The 14,394-nt window shown below is 37.9% G+C and overlaps 1 long non-coding RNA gene across 1 annotated transcript in view; it reads right to left on the bottom strand.

Annotated features, from left to right (window-relative positions):
* The window catches only part of LOC134758442 (uncharacterized), a 431,048-nt gene that overhangs the window by 21,726 nt on the left and 394,928 nt on the right, over window positions 1–14,394 (bottom strand). The gene's annotated exons all lie outside the window — the stretch shown is intronic.

The raw sequence follows: 14,394 nt of genomic DNA on the forward strand, positions 1-14,394 counted from the left end.
AACTTGCGCAGAAAACAAGATGAGATTGGCATGGCTTTACTAGTTTTTTTGTTTTGTTTTGTTTTTGGCTTGATTCGGGATTTAAAAACTGGAACAGTGAAGGTGACAGCAGTCGGCTGGAGGAAGCATCCCCCAAAGTTCTGCAATGTGGCCGAGGACTTTGATTGTACATTGTACATTTTTAAATAGTCATCCCAAATATCATGAGATGCATTGTTACAGGAAGTCCATTGCCCTCTTAAAAGCCACCCCACTACTCTCTAAGGAGAATGGTCCAGTCCTCTTCTGAGCCCACAAGGGGAGGCGATAGCATTGCTTTCGTGTAAATTATGTAATGCAAAAATTTTTTAATCTTCACCTTGATACTTTTTAATTTTGTTTTATTTTGAGTGATCAGACTTTGTGGCCCCCCTTTTTTGTCCCCCAACTTGAGATGTATGAAGGCTTTTGGTCCCCCTGGGAGTGGGTGGAGGTAGCCAGGGGTTACCTATACACTGACTTGAGACCAGTTGAATAAAAGCGCACTCCAAAAAAAAAAAAAAAAAACAGAGAGAGAAAAAGAAGAATAGGTTTAATGGCAGGGGAGGCTTCACAATCAAGGCAGAAGGCAAAGGCACTTCTTACATGGTTTTGGCAAGAACTAAAGAGAGAGAGAGAGAACTGAATGCAGAAACCCCTTATAAAACCATCAGATCTCATGAGACTTATTCACTACCAAGAAAACAGTATGGGGGAAACTGCCCCCATGATTTAATTATTTCCCACCGAGTCCCTCCCACAACACATGGGAATTATGGGAGTACAATTCAAGATGAGATTTGGGTGGGGACACAGAGCCAAACCACATCACTAAGTAACTATCTCTTGTATGCATTTAAGCTGCATTCAACTGTATGTATTTCTCCTATATGTGTTGCTCTGGAAGCCCAAGTCTTGAAACTAGAACCCTTGCCCTGAAATTGAGAAACTCATTGACTACCTCAAGTGCTGGTGCTAACCCCAAATTACACTGGAGGTGATTTCTATCTTTACAAGTTCCATCTGAGCTCTGTTACCATCTTGGGCTGCTTTCTCTTCTGGTTTTCATTTCCTTGTTTGTTTCCTTCGCCCCATACACCATTTCTTTAAATTCTCCTTAACTCCAAAGGCCTGGACAGAAAACAGAAATGCATAAGACTTGACAACTCAGTAGGAGCTCTGATTTTACCCTGATAACATCTGGACATAGAAAACAGGGAGGAAGCGAACAAGATGCAAATTGCACTCTTCTCCCCACCCAAAGCCATGAGCCCTTCTCTGGATCCCACTCACATTCCTGAAGCCAACAGACTGCATGCACAAGAGGTTTAGACCTTGAGAACTTCACAGGGGAAAGCCAAGGAAAATGACACTGCTGAAGCTGATACAGCACATCTGCTTGCCTCATGGCATTAGTCATTGGATTTCTGAAGCAGTAAATAATAACTCACAAATTCAAAGAAAGTTATTCATTAAATGAACTTTGTGCAAAGATAAATAGGATGGATTAATGAAGACTCTGATGTCTAAGTTTTCAAATTAATTGCATGATTGAGACTGATTAGCAACAAATATTTAGTTAGAAAAGCAAGTCACACCCTATAGGGTGAAGGGTTCTACCCATTGTCTATTTCCAGAATGGTGAAAAGACTACATCAGTGAACTGCACCAGAGCAAAGTCCTGGCAGTAACAGAGCCTAGAATTGCCTTTATAGCTGCTGTCAAAAGAGTGGATATCCACGTTAACTATTCTGGATCCTCATTCTGGTCATAGTTTCACAGCCAGACTTGTTTATCTGTAGCACAATCATCTCTGATCCCAGAACTTACCAGCTTTCTTACTTTCCTCCATACTAACATTTATTTACCAATTATATTATCATCATACAAGTACTGTGTCACAGCTTCTAACATTGCCTAATGCACAATTTGGGGAATTAGAAATAGTTACAACAGCTCTAGAGACAAGGTTTTTGACTTTATACTATTTTAGATATGTTGTAACAAGTCCTTAAAATTTGAGAGTGTCTATTCTTAGGCTGAATCAGCAAAAATGTATGCCACATAGCAACAGCATTGTAATTCTAGACCTACTATATTTGGTGTGATTACAACTTATGAATTCCAGCATTATAAATTTTAAAGGGTTACATGAAATTGGTTAATTTCATCAACTAGATATTGTCTCATTACTCCCTTGTTTTTTGTTCATAGCTTTTTTTTTTTTTTTTTTTTTTTTTTTTTTGGAGAGAGGATAAATATTTGTGAAACCTCCGGGATACCATTCTATGCTAAGTTGCTCCAGAGCCAGATTGCCTATGTGGGAAAATAGGCTTCATCATTTATTAACTGAATAACTTTAGTTAAGTATTGAATCTTTGTATTCCTTGGCTTTTCATCTATAAAACAGGAATAATAAAGGTGTTTATTTTTTAAAAATTTAATGAGTTAATACGTGTAGAGAAATAAGAGGAGTACTAGGCTCATAACATACATACAACAAATGTTACACATTATTACTATCAGTGTTTGGAAATACACAATACTATATTTCAGCTTTTAAATGGCAAAACAGTGTAAGAAGCAGGGAAATTTTAAAATGCAAACTGTGACTGCTATCTGTAAGAACAAGTTAAAGATGTGAATCAGGAATATCAGACTTTAGATAATTTTTATAGAAATTTCCAATTCAAAGCAATAGCTAAAGTACACAGTATAGAATTTAACAAATGAAGGGCATATTAATGTTGAGAAAAGAAACATTTTGCAAATCTCTAAACTTAATTTCCCTGCATTTAACACATTTTGACTTTTATATAAACTTCTTATTCAAAGGAAACTTCCTGAAATGTTTGTCCAATGCATCTTCACTTTTTAAATTATAGGATCTGGTAGTATCTCTATCATTCCTTTCACCTTGCCTTGACCTATCATCTCTCCTTCTGAATTAAATTTCCACAGTAAGGCGTATACTCTCCTTGATTAGCAAGTCTCTCACATTTTAAATTCAGGAACTTTTTATACTCTTAGAAATTATCAGCTAAGCACAGTGGCATGAGACTGCAGTTCTAGTGACTTGGAAGGTTGAAACAAGAAGATCACTTGAGGAGGGCAGCCAAGATGGCCGAATAGGAACAGCTCCGGTCTACAGCTCCTAGCATGAGTGATGCAGAAGACAGGTGATTTCTGCATTTCCATCTGAGGTACCAGGTTCATCTCACTAGGGGGTGCCAGACAGCGGGCGCAGGTCAGTGGGTGCAGCACACCATGTGCGAACCGAAGCAGGGCGAGGCATTGCCTCCCTCGGGAAGCGCAAGGGGTCAGGCAGTTCCCTTTCCTAGTCAAAGAAAGGGGTGACAGATGGCACCTGGAAAATCAGGTCACTCCCACCCTAATACTGCGCTTTTCCGACAGGCTTAAAAAACGGCACACCAGGAGATTATATCCTGCACCTTGCTCGGAGGGTCCCATGCCCATGGAGTCTCACTGATTGCTAGCACAGCAGTCTGAGATCAAACTGCAAGGTGGCAGCGAGGCTGGGGGAGGGGCGCCTGCCATTGCCCAGGCTTGCTTAGGTAAACAAAGCAGCTGGAAAGCTCGAAATGGGTGGAGCCCACCACAGTGCAAGGAGGCCTGCCTGCCTCTGTAGGCTCCACCTCTGGGGGCAGGGCACAGACAAACAAAAAGACAGCAGTAACCTCTGCAGACTTAAATGTCCCTGTCTGACAGCTTTGAAGAGAGTAGTGGTTCTCACAGCACGCAGCTGGAGATCTGAGAACGGGCAGACTGCCTTCTCAAGTGGGTCCCAGACCCCTGACCCCTGAGCAGCCTAACTGGGAGGCACCCCCCCCGTAGGGGCAGACTGACACCGCACACTGCTGGGTACTCCTCTGAGACAAAACTTCCAGAGGAACGATCAGATAGCAGCATTCGCGGTTCATGAAAATCCACTGTTCTGCAGCCACTGCACCTGTTACCCAGGCAAAGAGGGTCTGGAGTGGACCTCTAGCAAACTCCAACAGACCTGCAGCTGAGGGTCCTGTCTGTTAGAAGGAAAACTAACAAACAGAAAGGACATCCACACCAAAAACCCATCTGTACATCACCATCATCAAAGACCAAAGGTAGATAAAACCACAAAGATGGGGAAAAAACAGGCAGAAAAACTGGAAACTCTAAAAAGCAGAGCGCCACTCCTCCTTCAAAGGAATGCAGTTCCTCACCAGCAATGGAACAAAGCTGGATGGAGAATGACTTTGACGAGTTGAGAGAAGAAGGCTTCAGATGATCAAACTACTCCGAGCTACAAGAGGAAATTCAAACCAAAGGCAAAGAAGTTGAAAACTTCGAAAAAAAATTAGACGAATGTATAACTAGAATAACCAATACAGAGAAGTGCTTAAAGGAGCTGATGGAGCTGAAAGCCAAGGCTCGAGAACTACGTGAAGAATGCAGAAGCCTCAGGAGCTGATGCAATCAACTGGAATAAAGGGTGTCAGTGATGGAAGACGAAATGAATGAAATGAAGCGAGAAGGGAAGTTTAGAGAAAAAAGAATAAAAAGAAATGAACAAAGCCTCCAAGAAATACAGGACTATGTGAAAAGACCAAATCTACGTCTGATTGGTGTACCTGAAAGTGACAGGAAGAATGGAACCAAGTTGGAAAACACTCTGCAGGATAATATCCACAAGAACTTCCCCAATCTAGCAAGGCAGGCCAACATTCAAATTCAGGAAATACAGAGAACGCCACAAAGATACTCCCCAAGAAGAGTAACTCTAAGACACATAATTGTCAGATTCACCAAAGTTGAAATGAAGGAAAAAATGTTAAGGGCAGCCAGAGAGAAAGGTCGGGTTACCCACAAAGGGAAGCCCGTCAGACTAACAGCGGATCTCTCGGCAGAAACTCTACAAGCCAGAAGAGAGTGGGGGCCAATATTCAACATTCTTAAAGAAAAGAATTTTCAACCCAGAATTTCATATCCAGCCAAACTAAGCTTCATAAATGAAGGAGAAATAAAATCCTTTACAGACAAGCAAATGCTGAGAGATTTTGTCACCACCAGGCCTGCCCTAAAAGAGCTCCTGAAGGAAGCACTAAATATGGAAAGGAACAACGGTACCAGCCACTGCAAAATCATGCCAAACTGTAAAGACCATCGAGGCTAGGAAGAAACTGCATCAACTAACAAGCAAAATAACCAGCTAACATCATAATGACAGGATCAAATTCACACATAACAATATTAACTTTAAATGTAAATGGACTAAATGCTCCAATTAAAAGACACAGACTGGCAAATTGGATAAAGAGTCAAGACCCATCAGTGTGCTGTATTCAGGAAACCCATCTCATATGCAGAGACACACATAGGCTCAAAATAAAAGGATGGAGGAAGATCTACCAAGCAAATGGAAAACAAAAAAAGGCAGGGGTTGCAATCCTAGTCTCTGATAAAACAGACTTTAAACAAACAAAGATCAAAAGAGACAAAGAAGGCTATTACATCATGGTGAAGGGATCAATTCAACAAGAAGAGCTAACTATCCTAAATATATATGCACCCAATACAGGAGAACCCAGATTCATAAAGCAAGTCCTGAGTGACCTACAAAGAGACTTAGACTCCCACACAATAATAATGGGAGACTTTAACACCCCACTGTCAACATTAGAGAGATCAAGGAGACAGAAAGTTAACAAGGATATCCAGGAATTGAACTCAGCTCTGCACCAAGCGGACCTAATAGACATCTACAGAACTCTCCACCCCAAATCAACAGAATATATATCTTTTTCAGCACCACACCACACCTATTCCAAAACTGACCACATAGTTGGAAGTAAAGCTCTCCTCAGCAAATGTAAAAGAACAGAAATTATAACAAACCATCTCTCAGACCACAGCGCAATCAAACTAGAATTCAGGATTAAGAAACTCACTCAAAACCGCTCAACTACATGGAAACTGAACAACCTGCTCCTGAATGACTACTGGGTACATAATGAAATGAAGGCAGAAATAAAGATGTTCTTTGAAACCAATGAGAACAAAGACACAACATACCAGAATCTCTGGGACACATTCAAAGGAGTGTGTGGAGGGAAATTTATAGCACTAAATGCCCACAAGAGAAAGCAGGAAAAATCCAAAATTGGCACCCTAACATCACAATTAAAAGAACTAGAAAAGCAAGAGCAAACACATTCAAAAGCTAGCAGAAGGCAAGAAATAACTAAAATCAGAGCAGAACTGAAGGAAATAGAGACACAAAAAACCCTTCAAAAAATTAATGAATCCAGGAGCTGCTTTTTGAAAGGATCAACAAAATGGATAGACTGCTAGCAAGACTAATAAAGAAGAAAAGAGAGAAAAATCAAATAGACACAATAAAAAAATGATAAAGGGGATATCACCACTGATCCCACAGAAATACAAACTACCATCAGAGAATACTACAAACACCTCTATGCAAATAAACTAGAAAATCTAGAAGAAATGGATAAATTCCTGGACACATACACCCTCCCAAGACTAAACCAGGAAGAAGTTGAATCTCTGAATAGACCAATAACAGGCTCTGAAATTGTGGCAATAATCAACAGCTTACCAACCAAAAAGAGTCCAGGACCAGATGGATTCACAGCCGAATTCTACCAGAGGTACAAGGAGGAAGTGGTACCATTCCTTCTGAAACTATTCCAATCGATAGAAAAAGAGGGAATCCTCCCTAACTCATTTTATAAGGCCAGCATCATCCTGATACCAAAGCCGGGCAAAGATACAACCAAAAAAGAGAATTTTAGACCAATATCCTTGATGAACATTGATGCAAAAATCCTCAATAAAATACTGGCAAACCGAATCCAGCAGCACGTCAAAAAGCTTATCCACCATGATCAACCCTGGGATGCAAGCCTGGTTCAACATATGCAAATCAATAAATGTAATCCAGCATATAAACAGAACCAAAGACAAAAACCACATGATTATCTCAATAGATGCAGGAAAGGCCTTTGACAAAATTCAACAACCCTTCATGCTAAAAACTCTCAATAAATTAGGTATTGATGGGACATATCTCAAAATAATAAGAGCTATCTATGACAAACCCACAGCCAATATCATACTGAATGGGCAAAAACTGGAAGCATTACCTTTGAAAACTGACACAAGACAGGGATGCCCTCTCTCACCACTCCTATTCAATATAGTGTTGGAAGTTCTGGCCAGGGCAATTCTCTGGCAGGAGAAGGAAATAAAGGGTATTCGATTAGGAAAAGAGGAAGTCAAATTGTCCCTGTTTGCAGATGACATGATTGTATATCTAGAAAACCCCATTGTCTCAGCCCAAATCTCCTTAAGCTGATAAGCAACTTCAGCAAAGTCTCAGGATACAAAATCAATGTACAAAAATCACAAGTATTCTTATACACCAATAACAGACAAACAGAGAGCCAAATCATGAGTGAACTCCCATTCACAATTGCTTCAAAGAGAATAAAATACCTAGGAATCCAACTTACAAGGGACATGAAGGACCTCTTCAAGGAGAACTACAAACCACTGCTCAATGAAATAAAAGAGGATACAAAGAAATGGAAGAACATTCCATGCTCATGGGTAGGAAGAATCAATATCGTGAAAATGGCCATACTGCCCAAGGTAATTTATAGACTCAATGCCATCCCCATCAAGCTACCAATGAATTTCTTCACAGAATTGGAAAAAACTACTTTAAAGTTCATATGGAACCAAAAAGCAGCCCACATCACCAAGTCAATCCTAAGTCAAAAGAATAAAGCTGGAGGCATCATGCTACCTGACTTCAAACTATACTACAAGGCTACAGTAACCAAAACAGCATGGTACTGGTAACAACACAGAGATATAGATCAATGGAAAAGAACAGAGCACCCAGAAATAACACCACATATCTACAACTATCTGATCTTTGACAAACCTGAGAAAAACAAGCAATGGGGAAAGGATTCCCCATTTAATAAATGGTGCTGGGAAAACTGGCTAGCCATATGTAGAAAGCTGAAACTGGATCCCTTCCTTACACCTTATACAAAAATTCATTCAAGATGGATTAAAGACTTACATGTTAGACCTAAAACCATAAAAACCCTAGAAGAAAACCTAGGCATTACCATTCAGGACATAGGCATGGGCAAGGACTTCATGTCTAAAACACCAAAAGCAATGGCAACAAAAGCCAAAATTGACAAATGGGATCTAATTAAACTCAAGAGCTTCTGCACAGCAAAAGAAACTACCATCAGAGTAAACAGGCAACCTACAAAATGGGAGAAAATTTTCGCAACCTACTCATCGGACAAAGGGCTAACATCCAGAATCTACAATGAACTCAAACAAATTTACAAGGAAAAAACAAACAACCCCATCACAAAGTGGGCGAAGGACATGAACAGACACTTCTCAAAAGAAGACATTTATGTAGCCAAAAAACACATGAAAAATGCTCACCATCACTGGCCATCAGAGAAATGCAAATCAAAACCACAATGAGATATCATCTCACACCAGTTAGAATGGCAATCATTCAAAAGTCAGGAAACAACAGGTGCTGGAGAGGATGTGGAGAAATAGGAACACTTTTACACTGTTGGTGGGACTGTAAACTAGCTCAACCATTGTGGAAGTCAGTGTGGCGATTCCTCAGGGATCTAGAACTAGAAATACCATTTGACCCAGCCATCCCATTACTGGGTATATACCCAAAAGACTATAAATCATGCTGCTATAAAGACACATGCACATGTATGTTTATTGCGGCACTATTCACAATAGCAAAGACTTGGAACCAACCCAAATGTCCAACAATGATAGACTGGATTAAGAAAATGTAGCACATATACACCATGGAATACTATGCAGCCATAAAAAACGATGAGTTCATGTCCTTTGTAGGGACATGGATGAAATTGGAAATCATCATTCTCAGTAAACTATCGCAAGGACAAAAAACCAAACACCGCATGTTCTCACTCATAGGTGGGAATTGAACAATGAGAACACATGGACACAGGAAGGGGAACATCACACTCTGGGGACTGTTGTGGGGTGGGGTGAGGGGGTGGGATAGCATTAGGAGATATACCTAATGCTAAATGACAAGTTAATGGGTGCAGCACACCAACATGGCACATGTATACATATGAAACTAACCTGCACATTGTGCACATGTACCCTAAAACTTAAAGTGTAATAATAATAAAATAAAAAATTTAAAAAAATATATCAGACAAAAAAAAAAAAAAGGATCACTTGAGCCCAGGAGTTCAAGACTGTGGTGCCCTATAGTCATACTTCCAATTTGAAAATGGTGGCATAGAAATAAGCTGGCTTCACTCCCTTTTACAGACAACCAAAAACAAATATATGGCACCAAGATGATCACCAGCAATATCCTAGAACACAAATATGAGGATGAATCAGTTCCTGGAGCCAAAGAGAAGTGAAAAAACTCCAGCAGACGGTAAGAGAGCCATATGTTCATGACAATGACACCCCTCCCTGGAATCTGCCCTGCCCCAAGTATGTGGAAAATGTTGATTGACTCTCAGTTTCCACACTGGAGAAAGTGAGACTGAGGTTGACAGTCAGCTTCTCTACTTTCTTATGTTCCCTGACAGGAGACCTGTCCCTACCTCAAACTGTGGGAAGCATGGTGAGTACCTAAAAGGAGAAACATCTCTGAGGACAGCCAAAGACAAAGTAGAGAGGCAGGACTAACATCCTGAATGCTAGAAACTGCTCTGTAATTCAGCCAAATGACATGCCAAATCGGAGTGGCTGCTTAGCAGTACCATGCTATAGGAGGTACATTCCACAGGGCCCCTGAGCACAAACTACAGCCAGCCATTCCACACTGCCAGGATATCCCCTTTGGGACCTCCCCTATTTCTGATGATCAGTCTCTGATAATTTGCTAGAGCCAAGGCAAACATGGGCTCTATAAAATATAAAATATAAAACTCTTTTGAAACAAATAAAAATGTAAGCACATTTCAAAATCTGTGGGATACAGCAAAAGCATACTAAGAACAAAGTTTGTAGCAATAAATGCCTATATCAAAAAGAAGTTGAAAAACCTCAAGTAAACTAATGATGCACCGTGGAGGACTAGAAAAGCAAGAACAAAGCAAACATAAAATTAGTAGGAGAAAAGAAATAATAAAGATCAGGACAGAAATAAATAACATTGCAACTAAAAAAAAACAAAATCAATGAAACAAAAAGTTAGATCAAAGAAACAGAAGATCGATGAAACAAATAGATTTTTGAAAAAAAATAGGCAAACCTTTAGCTTAACTAAGAATAAAAGAGAAGACCCAATAAATAAAATTAGAAATTAAAAGGGGACATAACCACTGAGATTATAGAAATATAAAGAATTATTAAAGACTATTATGAAAAACAGTATACCAATACATTGAAAAACCTAGAAGAATTGAATGTATTCCTGGACACATATAAACTACCAAAACTAAACCATGAAGAAATAGAAAACTTCAACAAATCAATAAATTGAAGTCATAAGAAAATGTCACCCATCAAAGAAAATCCCAGGACTTGATGTCTTCACTGCTGAATTCTACCAAATGTTTAAAGGATAACTAACATCAACTCTACTCAAACTCTTCAAAAAAAAAAAAAGTGAGGAGGAATGAATACTTTCAGACTCATTCTGTGAGGCCAGCATTACCCTGATACCAAAACCAGACAAAGACACAACAAAAAGAAAAATACAGGCCAATATCACTGATGAACACAGATGCAAAAGTCCTCAATAAACTACTAGCTAACTGAATTCAGAAATACATTAAAAAGGTCTTTCAATATGATCAAATAGGATTCATCCCAGGGATGCAAGGATGTTTCAACACAGGCAAATCAATAAATATGACACATTGCATTAAAAGAACAAAGAACAAAAACCATATGATCATTTCTGTAGAATGCTGAGAAAGCATTTGATAAAATTTAGCTCCCTGCTTTATGATAAACACTGTCAGCAAAGGAATATACCTTAGAAGGAATATATTCTTCTGTGCAAAAGTAATTGCAGTTTTGCAATTACTTACCTTTAGTTACCTTTAATAGTAGAAACCACAATTACTTTTGCACCAAATACCCTAAAATAATATATAGTATATATAGTGTGTACATGTATGTATATATAAATACATATGTAAAATATAGTGTAGAAGAAATATATCTTAAAATAATAAAGGCCATATATATGACAAACCCACATCCAGCATCATACTGAATGGGGAAATATTGAAAGCCTTATCTCTAAGATCTCGAATAAGACAAGGATGCCTACCGACTTTCACCACTTTTATTCAACATAATACCAGAAGTTTGGGACAGAACAATTAAAATGTGGGGAGGGGCATCCAAGTCAGAAAGAGAAGAATTCAAATTATCCTTGCATACAGGTGGCATGATCTTACATTTGGAAAAATCTGAAGACTCCACCAAGAAATTGTTAGAACTGACCAATGAATTTAGTAAAGTTTCAGGATAAAATAATCAACAAAAAAAAAAATCACTGACATTTATATACACCAACAGCAAATAATCCACAAAAGAAATAATGCAAGCAATCTTAATTACAATAGATACAAAAATATATAATACCCAGAAATCAATTTAACTGGAGATGAAAGATTTATTTTTATAAATAAGTTTTTCCTCTTGGAAAACTATAGAATACTGATAAAAGAAATTGAAAAAAACACAAAAAATGGAAAGATATGCCCAGCTTATGAATTGGAAGAACTAATATTGCTAAAACAACAATTCTACCCAAAACAATTGCAGATTCTATGTAATCCCTATCAAAATACAAATAACACTCTTCACAGAAATAGATAAACTAAAATTTATATGAAACTACAAAAGACCCCATGTAGCCACAGTAATCCTAAGAAAAAAGAACAAAAGAACATCACACTACCTGACTTTATTTTATAAAATACACTACTAAGCTATGATAACCAAATTAGCATGCTACTGGCACAAAATCAGAAACGTGGACTGGCATAAAATCAGAAACAATGGAACAGAATAGAGGGCCCAAATATAATTCCATGCATTTACAGCTAACTCATTTTTTATGAAGACATCACAAACATACATCAAGGAAAAGACAGTAGCTTTAATAAATTGTGTTGGGAAATCTGTATATCCATACTCAGAAGAATGAAACTAGACCCCTATCTCTCACCACATACAAAAAAATCAAATCAAAATGGATTAAAGACTGAAATCTAAGATCTGAAACTATGAAACTACTAGATGAAAACAATGCTAGTGGACATTGGTCTGGGTGAATTATTTTGTGTAAGACCTCAAAAGCACAGGCAACCAAAGCAAAAATAGACAAATGGGGTTACATCAAGCTAAAAGCTTCTGCATAGCAGAAGGAAACATTAAACAAAGTGAAGAGAGAACGCACACAATGTGAAATAAAATTTGCAAAGTATCCATCTGAAAATTGATTAATAACTAGAATATATCAGGAACTCAACTCAATAACAAAAAAAGTAATTATTTAGTTTTAAAATGGGCAAAAAATCTGAATAGATGTTGCTCAAAAGAAGACAAATGGCTAACAAGTATATGAAAAAATGCCCCAAATCACCAATCATCAAAGAAATGCAAATCGAAACCACAATGAGATACCATCTCACCCCATTCAGAATAACTTTTATCGAAAAGAAAGGAAATAACAGAAGCTAGCCAGGATATGGAGAAAGGAGAACCTTCATATGCTGTTGGAGGGGATGTAAATTAACACAATCACTGTGGAGGACAGTATGGAGATTCTTCAAAAAACAATAAACAGAACTGCCATATGATCCAGCTATTCCACTACTGGGTTTATATCCAAAAGAAAAGAAATCAAAAAATTGCAGAGATATCTGCACTCCCATATTTATTGCAGCACGGTTCATAATATCCAAGATATGGAATCTACCTAACTGTTCATCAACAGGCAAATGGATAAAGAAAATGTGGTACATACACAGTGAAATACTATTTAGCCATAAAAAAGAATTAAATTCTGAGCTTATTTTGTTAAGTGATAATAAGCCAAGCACAGAAAGACAAATATTGCATGTTCTCACTCATATGTAGGGGAAGGATACAAAGGAGGAAAGGATGTAGAAAGATTGATTTCAAAAGTTTTTCAAAAAGAAATGACAAGGGTCTCTGAAGAACTTTTATGGATATGGATTATATCTGCCAATATTTACTATAATTTATATTGATTACATTGAAAAATTAAACAATATGTACTTACTCATTTTAAAATAACCATAATAAACCATTACCTGTTCACTATTAATGACATATTTTATTTAAAACCAAAAATTTAGTGAGAAAGTAGTATTTTCCATTTTTACCAATCTCTTAAATGTTTAGCTAATAGAAAGAAGACAATGAGCTTCTCATATTTGCTTATACCTTTAATCTGCTACAACATCTCTGGTTATGTAGCCTCTGGAAAAACTCCACAATAATACACTTGTGATAAGTATGAAGGGCATTGATATTTCAGCATTATTATGAAAATAATTTTGAACTTTCAGATCTCTCAGAAGTATTCTCAAGAGATCCCAGAAAACCATGTGAATAACCACTATCCTTGAGTGTTCATGTGTTATCTAGCAAATATGTATCTCACAGTATTGTGCACTATGAGGTACAGGAGAAAAATGAGATAATAAAACCTCTTTAAAAAAATTTATATTCTCACTAAAGAGATTCAAAATATACATATTCAAAGTTGCTTTAGTGTCAATGGTCTATATACATAAGAGTGTTTTGTGGTGGCCAGTAATGGTCTTTTGTTTCCATGTTTAGCATTCCCTTAAGGACCTCTTGTTAGGCAGGTCTGGTAGTAACAAATTCCCTTAGCATTTGCTTGTCTGAAAAGGATTTTATTTCTCCTTCACTTATTAAGCTTAGTTTGGCTGGATATGAAATTCTTGGTTGGAATTTATTTTCTTTAAGAATGCTGAATATGGGCCCCCATTCCCTTCTGGCTTGTAAAGTTTCTGCTGAAAGGCCCACCGTTAGTCTGATGAGGTTCCCTTTGTAGGTGGCATGCCCCTTCCCTCTAGCTGCCTTTAATGTTTATTCTTTTATGTTGACCTTGGAGAATCTGATAATTATGTGTGTTGGGAATGGTCATCTTGTAAGTATCATGCTGGGGTTCTCTGAATTCCCTCAGTTTGAATGTTGACCTCTCCAGTGAGGTTGGGGAAGTTTCCAAGGACAACATCCTCAAATATATTTTCAAAGTTGCTTGTTTTCTTTCCCTCT

Source organism: Gorilla gorilla, chromosome 4 (assembly GCF_029281585.2).
Source record: "Gorilla gorilla gorilla isolate KB3781 chromosome 4, NHGRI_mGorGor1-v2.1_pri, whole genome shotgun sequence".
Classification (NCBI taxonomy): domain Eukaryota; kingdom Metazoa; phylum Chordata; class Mammalia; order Primates; family Hominidae; genus Gorilla; species Gorilla gorilla.